The 9,827-nt window shown below is 59.2% G+C and overlaps 1 pseudogene; it reads left to right on the forward strand.

The window, feature by feature from the left end:
- The window catches only part of LOC105488378 (chondroitin sulfate proteoglycan 4-like), a 44,565-nt pseudogene extending 35,351 nt beyond the window's left edge, over positions 1–9,214 (forward strand).
- Positions 9,215–9,827: the final 613 nt, after the last annotated feature.

Below are 9,827 nucleotides of genomic sequence, written 5' to 3' on the forward strand. Positions count from 1 at the left end.
TGGGTTTCTAGAAGAGCATCTTGCTATATGTCAGTTCCTTGTGGGCAAGGAGCACATCTGATTCACATCAGGGTCCCCAGAGCCCATTCAGGCCTGGCCCAGAGTTTCCTTTGGTGAGTGTTTGGAGGATGAATAAAGAGATGGCAGGAAAGCAAGAGGAGTGGCACCAGAGGCCCTTGTCCTAGGTTTTCTGCTCTGGGGCCCCAACTGTGGGGAACCCACTGTGCGTTTTATAAGGGAAATGATGGATTCAAAGTGCTGCCCCCCATCTCCCATTCCGCATCTCTCCTCAGGTGAGACTTGTCCTGGGCCAGGAGGAGCTGAGGCTGCAGACCCCAGCAGAAATGCTGCTGAGCGACTCCATCCCCCACACTATGGTGCTGACTGTCTCAGAGGGCTGGGCCACATTGTCAGTTGATGGGTTTCTGAACGCCTCCTCTGCAGTCCTGGGAGCCCCGTAGAAGTCCCCTGTGGGCTCTTCGTTGGGAGCATTGGGAGCCTTGGCCTGCCCTACCTGAGGGGAACCAGCTATGCCCTGAGAGATTGCCCCTATGCAGCCACCCTCAATGACTGCAGCCTCCTCCGGCCTCTGACCCCCAACGTGCGTGAGGGCTGTGCTGAAGAGTTTTCTGCCAGTGAGGATGTGGCACTGGGCTTCTCTGGGCCCCACTCTTTAGCTGCCATCCCTGCCTGGGGCACTCAGGATGAAGGAACCCTGGAGTTGACACTCACCACACAGAGCCAGCGGGCACCCTTGGCCTTCCAGGCAGGGGGCCCACATGGGGACTTCATCCATGTGGACATATTTGAGGGCCACCTGTGGGCCATGGTCGAGAAGGGCCAGGGTACTGCATTGCTCCTCAGCAGTGTGCCTGTGGCTGACAGGCAGCCCCACAAGGTCAGTGTCCACATCAACATTCACCAGCTGGAAATCTCCATGGACCAGTACCCCCACGTGTACTTCGAACCGAGGAGTCCTCAGCTACCTGGAGCCACGTGGCAGTCTCCTTCTTGGGGGGCTGGTTGCAGAAGCCTCTTGTCACCTCCAGGAATACCGCCCAGACCTGACACGAGGAGCCACCAATGCCTCCCTGCTGGGATGGCTGCATGGAAGACCTCAGTGTCGATGGCCAGAGGCGGGGACTGCGGGAAGCCTTGTTGACGCACAACATGGCGGCTGGCTGAGGGTGGAGGAGGTGGAGGAGTATGAGGACGATGCCTGTGACCGTTATGAAGCTTTCTCCATGCTGGCCCCCAAGGCTTGGCTGGCCATGGAGCTAGCTGAGCCATGCGTGCCTAAGCTAGGGCTGCACCCTGTCTGCTAATTTCACCCAGCTGTTGACTGTCTGCCCACTGGTGGTGGCTGAGGGTGGCACAGCCTGGCTTGAGTGGCAGCACGTGCAACCCATGCTGGCCCTGATGGAGGCTGAGCTGCGCACATCCCAGGTGCTGTTCAGCGTGACCTGAGGGGCATGCTAGGGCGAGGTTGAACTGGACATCCCGGGTGCCCAGGCATGAAATATGTTCACCCTCCTGGATATGGTGAACCGCAAGGCCTGCTTCATCCACGATGGCCCTGAGGACACCTCTGACCAGCTGGTGCTAGAGGTGTCAGTGACGGCTCTGGTGCCCATGCCCTCATGCTTACGGAAGGGCCAAAATTACCTTCTGCCCTTCCAGGTTCACCCTGTCAGTGACCCACGTGGCATCATCTTCCCACGTGGCAGCCTCATGGTGTTCCTGGAACACATGCAGAAGCCACTGGGGCCTGAGGTTTTCCAGGCCTATGACCCGGACTCTGCCTGTGAGGGCCTCGCCTTCTAGCTCCTTGGCGCCCCCTCTGGCCTCCCCATGGAGCACTGAGACCGTGGAGCAGCCTGGGGAGCCGGTGACCGAATTCTCCTCCTGGGAGTTGGAGGCCGGCAGCCTAGTCTATGACCACCGCGGTGGCCCTGCACAGCACTTGACTTTCTGGATCAGCGATGGACTGCAGGCCACGCCCCCCTCGGCCACGCTGAAGGTGGTGGCTGTCCAGCTGCTCATACAGATCCACCACAGCACAGGACTGTGCCTGGCCCAGGGCTCTGCCATGCCCATCTTGCCCACCAACCTGTCGGTGGAGACCAGCGCCGTGTGGCAGGATGTGAGCGTGCTGTTCCGCATCGCTGGAGCCCTGCAGTTCAGGGAGCTGCAGAAGCAGGGGGCTAGTGGGGTGGAGGGTGCTGAGTGGTGGGCCACACAGGCATTCCACCAGCCGGACGTGGAGTAGGGCCGCGTGAGGTACCCGAGCACTGACCCACAGCACCACGTTGAGGACACTGTGGAGAACCTGGATCTGGAGGTGCAGGTGGGCTGGGAAATCCTGAGCAATCTGTCCTTCCCAGTGACCATCCAGAGAGCCACAGTGTGGATGCTACGGCTGGAGCCACTGCACACTCAGGACACCCAGCATGACACCCTCACCACAGCCCACCTGGAGGCCACTCTGGAGGAGGCAGGCCCAAGCCCTCCAACCTTCCACTATGAGGTGGTTCAGGCTCCCAGGAAAGGCAGCCTTCAACTACAAGGCACGAGGCTGTCAGGCGGCCAGGGCTTCACCCAGGATGATGTACAGGCTGGCCAGGTGACCTGTGGGGCCACGGCACGCACCTCAGTGGCAGTGGAGGACACCTTCTGTTTCTGTGTCACAGCTCCACCATATTTCTGCCTGCTCTGTACGTTCTCCATCCATACTGGCGGTGACCCAGACATGCCTGTCCTCACCAATGTCCTCGTGGTGCCTGAGGATGATGAGGGTGTCCTGTCTACTGACCAGCTCTTCCAGAGTCTCAACAGTGCCGGCTACCTCTATGAGGTCATGGAGTGGCCCCCGCCATGGGAGGTTGACTTGGCATGGGACACAGGACAAGACCACTGTGGTGACATCCTTCACCAATGGAGACCTGTTGTGTGGCCGGCTGGTCTACCAGCATGATGATTCTGAGGTCACAGAAGGTGATACCCCATTTGTTGCTAGCCGCCAGGATGAGAGCAGTGGTGACATGGCCTGGGAGGAGGTACGGGGTGTCTTCCAAGTGGCCATCCAGCCCGTGAATGACCACGCCCCTATGCAGATCATCAGCCACGTCTTCCATGTGGCCCGGGGTAGGTGGCGGCTGCTGACTACAGTCGACGTGGCCTTCAGCAGTGCTGATTCGGGCTTTGCTGATGCCCAGCTGGTGCTGACCCGCAAGGACCTCCTCTTTGGCAGTATCATGGCTGTGGATGAGCCCATGCAGCCCATCTACTGCTTCATCCAGGAGGGACCTCAGGAAGAGGTGAGTCCTGTTTGCGCACTGGGGCTGACCACGCTGGATCCAGCTGCAGGTGTCTGATGGGCAGCACCAAACCATCACTCTGCTGGAGGTGCAGGCCTCGGAGCCCTACCTCTGTGTAGCCAGTGGCTCTGGCCTCACTGTCCCTTAAGGAGGCCAGGGTACCATCAACACGGCCGAGCTCCACCTGGACACCAACCTCGACATCCGCAGTGGGGATGAGGTCCACTACCACGTCACAGAGTGTCCTCGCTAGGGACAATTGCTCCGGGCCACTCAGCCAGCCACAGTTGTCTCCCAGCAGTACTTGCTGCATGGGGCCATTCTCTACGGCCACAATGGCAGCCTCAGACCCCGCAGCACCCTGGCCTTCTCAATGGAAGCAGGGCCAGTGCACACAGATGCCACACTACAAGTGACTATTGCCCTAGAGGGCCCACTAGCCCCACTGAAGCTGGCCCGGCACAAGAAGATCTACATCTTCCAGGGAGAGGCAGCTGAGATCAGAAGAGACCAGCTGGAGGTGAGGAGCTGGAGGTGGTGAGCAGGGGTGTGGACCAGGTAGAGGGCCTCCCGCCCAGCCTCCATGCCAGGTACACATGTGACTTGGACTGTGGCTGTGGTGGTCCCAGATTGTGTGTGTGCATGTGTCTCAGATGTGCTACTGTATATGTTGTGTTCCCAAGAGTTTTTGGGGAGCCTGCTGTACACCCATCCTCCTGGGAGTTGTGTGTGCCTCTAGAGGTTGTGTCCACTCGTGTCCATGGCGTGGCTGAGCATGCAGATTCCTGCACCCCACCCAGGCCTGCAGAATCTCTGAAGTGGAGCCCGATAATCTGCATTGCAGTCAGTTCCCTGGGAGGGCATCACGGGTCCTGAACTTTGGGGATGGCTGGCCGTGGAGACAGGCCACTGCGCCTCAGACCCCCATGTATCCCGCTCTCTTCTCGGAGCCCAGACCAGGACTAGGAGGGTCTGTCAAGGGCTTCTGCCCACCCAGGAACCCCACAGAGCAGCCACGGGCCCTCCAGCGAGCTCACTGACATGCCCTGTGACCTCAGGCCAGTTCTTGCCTGCTCTCAGCCTTATTCTCCTACACTGCTCGTTTTGGGGACCCTTCTTGTCTGCATGTCTGGAGCTTGGGGCCCACGGCAAGCCAGCAGATCTGGCATCAGGAAGGCCTCATGGGAGGAGGCCATGTTTGGGCCGGGCTCTGAAGAGCACAGGCCATTGGGAGCAGAGAATGGGGAGTGGTATTCCAGGCAAAAGGAACATTCCGGGCAAAGGCACAGAACAGGAATGTGAGTTTGGGGGTGGTTTAGCCTCTTGTGGATGGCCCATCAGGTGAGGGAGCCCATGTGGCCTTTGGGGCATGAGTTCTGTAGGGCCTGTGTTGGGGGCACCTGTGCCTCTAGGAGGGGTGGGGCGGGGCAGGGCATGATCCTGGGTGGTAATAGCAGGGGTTGGGGAAGACACTGCCAGCAAACCAGCCACAGGCCTGAACAGATCCTGAGCAGGGGGGCCTGTGTGTGTACATGTGCACACGCGCATGTGGACATGTGTGACTGCGTCAGTGTCTGATGAACTCGTGTGTCTGTGTCACTGAGTCTGGGGACATGTGATTATGCACCTCCCCGAGGGAGTGCATCTCAAGCTGTGTGACCAACCCCCTGGAACCGTGTGTGGGGTGGGTATAACGTGTCCAGCAGCCGGGGCAACCCAGTGAAACCCCGTGTCTACAAAAAAAATGTTTTTAATTAGCTGGGCATGGTGGCTCATGCCTGTGGTCCCAGCTACTTGGGAGGCTGAGGTGGGAGCCCTTGAGCCTAGGAGGTTGAGGCTGCAGGGAGCTGTGATTGCACCACTGCACTCCAGCCTCGGTGACAGAGTGAGACCCTGTCTTAAAAAACAAAAAATGTGAACAGCTGCATGTCTGGCTGCTGTGTGTGTAAACCCATGTGTGTGTGTGTGTGTGACTAAATGAGCAGTGGTATCTGGTGAGCAAGATCAAGCTTGTTCTGGCTGCCTAGGGGCACAGTGGGCCCCTCTGAGACCCATCTGTGTTCCCTTGTTGGTCCTCATGACCTCTGTTAACCAGGCAGCCCAGGAGGCAGCCCAGAAGGCAGACATCGTTTTCTCAGTGAAGAGCCCACTGAGTGCCAACTACCTGGTGATGGTTTCGCCTGGCGCCTTGGCAGGTGAGCCACCCAGCCTGGACCCCATGCAGAGCTTCTCTCAAGAGGCAGTGGACGCAGACAGGATCCTGTACCTGCACTCCTGCCCTGAGGCCTGGAGCGATGCCTTCTTGCTGGTTGTGGCCTCAGCCTGGGTGCTCCCTTTGAGGACGTATCGTAGAGCTGGAGGTGCTGCCCACTGTCATCCCCACCGGGAGTGCAAAACTTCAACGTCCCCGAGGGTGGCAGCCATACCTTGGTCCCTCCACTGCTCTGCATCACCGGGCCCTACTTCCCCACTCTCCCGGGCCTTGGCCTGCAGGTTCTGGAGCCATCCTGGCATGGGGCCCTGCAGAAGGAAGATGGGCCTCATGCCAAGACCCTCAGCGCCTTCTGCTGGAGAGAGGTATGGCTGTGAGAGAGGCCCAGGGGCTGCAGCCCAGCTCTGGGGGCAGAGTGGAGGGAGCTCCAGGGACTCCCAGTCCAGGGGGTTATACACAGAGAGGAGACAGGGAATCACATTTCAGAAGCACCTATGCTTTCACTACTGTATCTCAGGCCAGGCTCGGTGGCTGACGCCTGTAATCCCAGCACTTTGGGAGGCTGAGGTGGGTGGATCATGAGGTCAGGAGATCAAGACCATCCTGGCTATCATGATGAAACCCTGTCTCTACTAAAAATACAAAAAATTACAGGGTGTGGTGGCACGCGCCTGTAGTCCCAGCTACTCAGGAGGCTAAGGCAGGAGAATCACTTGAACCTGGGAGACAGAGGTTGCAGTGAGCCGAAATCGCGCCACTATACTCCAGCCTGGGCAACAGAGCGAGACTGTCTCAAAAATAAAATAAAATAAATACTGTATCTTCTTTCTTCCCCACAACTCTTCTGGGAGCCAGAACTTAGGATCCCCGTTTTCCACCAATGGAAGCTGAAGCCCTGAAAGTCAGTCTCCTCCTGCACCCAAAGGCAGGGCATGAAGGGTGCTGCTGGGTCCTGACTGCCAGCCCTGGGCCTGCCCCTCGGTGGAAGAGCAGCTGATCTGCTATGTGCACGAGGGGAGCGAGACACTGACAGACAGTTTTGTCCTGATGGCTAATGTCTCGGAGATGGACCGCCAGAGCCATCCTGTGGCCTTCACTGTCACCATCCTGCCTGTCAATGGCCAACCCCCCGACCTCACCACAAACTCAGGCCTGCAGGTGAGCGTATTCCTGGGACCACCCCCCATGTCTGCTTTGAGAAAGAGGCCAGCGTCCCCTACTTCCTACCGCAGATCTCCCCCATTCTGAGCCTCAGTATCCTCCTCTGCAAAATGGGGCCACTACCGTGTGCCTCACGCAGTTGTTGGAGGGAGAGGTGTGAGATTGTGCTGGAATAGAACACCGGTGGGAGGTTTTGTTACTGGACGTTTGCAATACGGTAGGCGGACTTCTGAGCAGCCACGGGTGGCTCTGCTGTTCTTTCTCCTGTGGCTTAGGACCAGAACACCTGACAGAATCACTTACAAGCCCTTAAGGGCAGACGTCAGGGTGGGACCATTAAGCTTCCCACCTTCACCCCAGCATGTGAAGGCCACGGCTTGGCTCCCCAAACTCCTGTTCTTGTGCCACAGCAGAGCAGGGCCCCCATTTGGCAGAGGTGGAAGTTGAGGCCCAGACATGGGATGGGACTTCTCCATGGTTGCAGAAGTAGTTCTGGTGGAACAGAAAGGGCATGGCTTTACTAAGCCCACATGGCAGGGCTTTGAACGCCAGCTTCTGGGGTGCATCCTCCCCAGTCAGCAGGAGTCACTGAAGGTTCCACAAGAGGGCTGACTTGGGCTGTCTCTGACATGGGGCACCGCGGGGGGCTTTGGTGGTCTAGGATGTGCCTGTAGGGGGTGGCCTCATGATGTGGAGGCCACAGAAGAGTGGGACACAGCGTCGTGGAACCACAGGGTGGGATGGCTGTGTGGCAGCGTGGCCACCAGATGGGACCATCCCCCGTGTTTGCTCCGGGAGCCCAGCGATGGGCCCTGCTTCCCACACTAGGGCCCCTCCTGCCAAGGCTTGGCCTGAGGGTTCCCTAGGGCCGGGGGAGGAAGCCCAGGAATGGCAGAGGGCTGTTTTCCGGGCATGTGAGTCCCCCTGTAGCACTTCCCACAAGTAATTGACCCAGCAAGACTGGTACCAGGACCTCAGGAACAGGCGCCTGCTCTGCTTGCAAGTGGGAGGCCTGGAAAGGGGTCCCCTTTGCCCAACACGAGGAGGGCCCGTAACTGCTCTGGAAGCCCATCCCAGCACTGCTTCTGTGCTACGGGACAGCGTCAACCATCAGCCCCCAACTCTCTGCACCTCCCACCCCTCCCTCAGCTGGAAGGAGGGCCCATTTCTAAATCACCATTCCCACCTGTGCCCAGCCCCTGCCAGGCATACATGGAAGGTCTGAAAGGAGACCCCTGTCCCACGAGTGAGACTGATTAAGGAGCACCGTTGGTCAGCGTTGGGGGTTTCTGGGGGGTGAGAACTTGGTGAGGGTAAGAACTGGGGCCTTCCTGGGTAGGGGACACAAGCTGGTCTTGAGGGACACACAGGACTAGGGCAGATGAAGAGCAGGGAGGCTGGCCCTGGAGGGTGGCCTTCCCTGGGGTGACAGGGAAGGTGAATGCGGAGAGGTCCTTTTGTGCAGGGGAGCCAGAGCAGTGCCAGACTCGATGCCACCCGAGGGCCTGAGCTGCAGGGCAGCCTAGGGCCGGGGAGGAAGGGGTGGGTGAGTGTGGCAGGGCAGAACCTTCACAGGCCTGTGTCCCCAGATGTGGGAGGGGGCCACTGTTCCCATCCCAACAGAGGCTCTGAGGAGCATGGATGGTTACTCTGGGCCCAAGGACCTGGTCTGGACCATTGAGCAGCCCAGCAATGGGCGGGTAGTGCTATGGGCGGTGCCAGGCACCGAGGTGTGCAGCTTCACGCAGGCCCAGCTGGACGGCAGGCTTGTGCTGTTCTCACACAGAGGTGGGTGCTGAGGGCCAAGCCCCGGGTTCCTGCTGCCCACAGGAGCACCCCGAGGTGGGGAGCCAGCTCAGGTCAGTCAGACCCAATGCCCCTGTCGCCAGAAGCCCTGGACAGAGGCATCCACTTTGGCCTCTCTGACGGTGAGCACACTTCCTCTAGACACTTCTGAGTGACGGCCCAGAAGCAAGTGCTCCTCTCGCTGGAGGGCAGCCGGACACTGTCTGTCTTGGTGGGTGTGCTGATTGTGGGCATTCCTGGGTGCTGGGGGCTAGGGCAGAGCTGAGAGTGGCATGCCAGGGTAACGCTGCCTCTCTGCAGCCACAGGCCTGGGCCTGGATCACAAAGGCTGATGGCCCCTTTTGCCTCTGGCAGGGTCCGTCCAGCCACTCAGCAGCCAGAGCCTCAGAGCCAGCTCCAGTGCAGGCACCAACCTCCAGCTTCTGCTCTTTGTGGTGCGGGGCCCCCAGCTAGGTCGGCTCTTCCATGCCCAGCATGACAGCACAGGGGAGGACCTGGTGAACTTCACTCAGCCAGAGGTAAGGGCCCCACTCTGCAGCCACCGCTCAGATGCCCCCAGCCTCAGGTGGCCGCTGTGCCATGGACATCATGTGGACATGGGCACCAGCTCCAGCATCACTGTCAGCAGACACTGCTGGCCCTACCATGGTCCAGGCCCTGGTGTTCTCCCCTCCAGGAGCTATCTGGCTGGCAGGGCAAGTTCATCTTCCCAGAATGAGAGAGAAGGATGCAGGAAGTTGGGGATACAGGACCCTAGAGCAGGGCTGGGGTCTTGGGGTGTGGCTTCCAAAAGGAAGCTACAGCTGGACCCGAGGGTCTGGAGAGGGAGCACCATGTAGGGGCACTAGTGGCACCCCAGTAGCTGGTGAGGGGCAGTGCTTGGTGGGGGAGTTGAAGGTGAAGCAGCTGCTGGGCCTGTGGGCAGAGTTGTGAGCCTGGGATTCAGATCAGGTGCCAGCCAGAGGCAGAGTGGATCCTAGGAGCAGATGAGCTGATGAAAGGCAACTGAGTCGGCCAAGAGGATGAAGCTGCCATTCATCCATCCTGGTGGCTTCAGAGAAGAACTGGAGCTCTCAGCCATAGATAGCAGCAGACTCTCTGTGGTAGCTGTGCCATGGGGGCCAGCCCAGTCATCGTTTAAATGAACACCTCTCCCCAAAGGCAGAACAGGAGTAGTTCCATAGCAAGGCAGAGCAGGGCAGACTCTTTTGTAGGCCGTCCTGGGCCTACAGTTAGCACACCTGGTGCTCCCACCAGGAGACTGTGTGGGCATCTGAACCCAGCACATGATCACAGTGAGTTCTGGATAGGGAGCAGTCTTGTGGGGTGCA

This window comes from Macaca nemestrina, chromosome 7 (genome assembly GCF_043159975.1).
Source record: "Macaca nemestrina isolate mMacNem1 chromosome 7, mMacNem.hap1, whole genome shotgun sequence".
Lineage (NCBI taxonomy): Eukaryota > Metazoa > Chordata > Mammalia > Primates > Cercopithecidae > Macaca > Macaca nemestrina.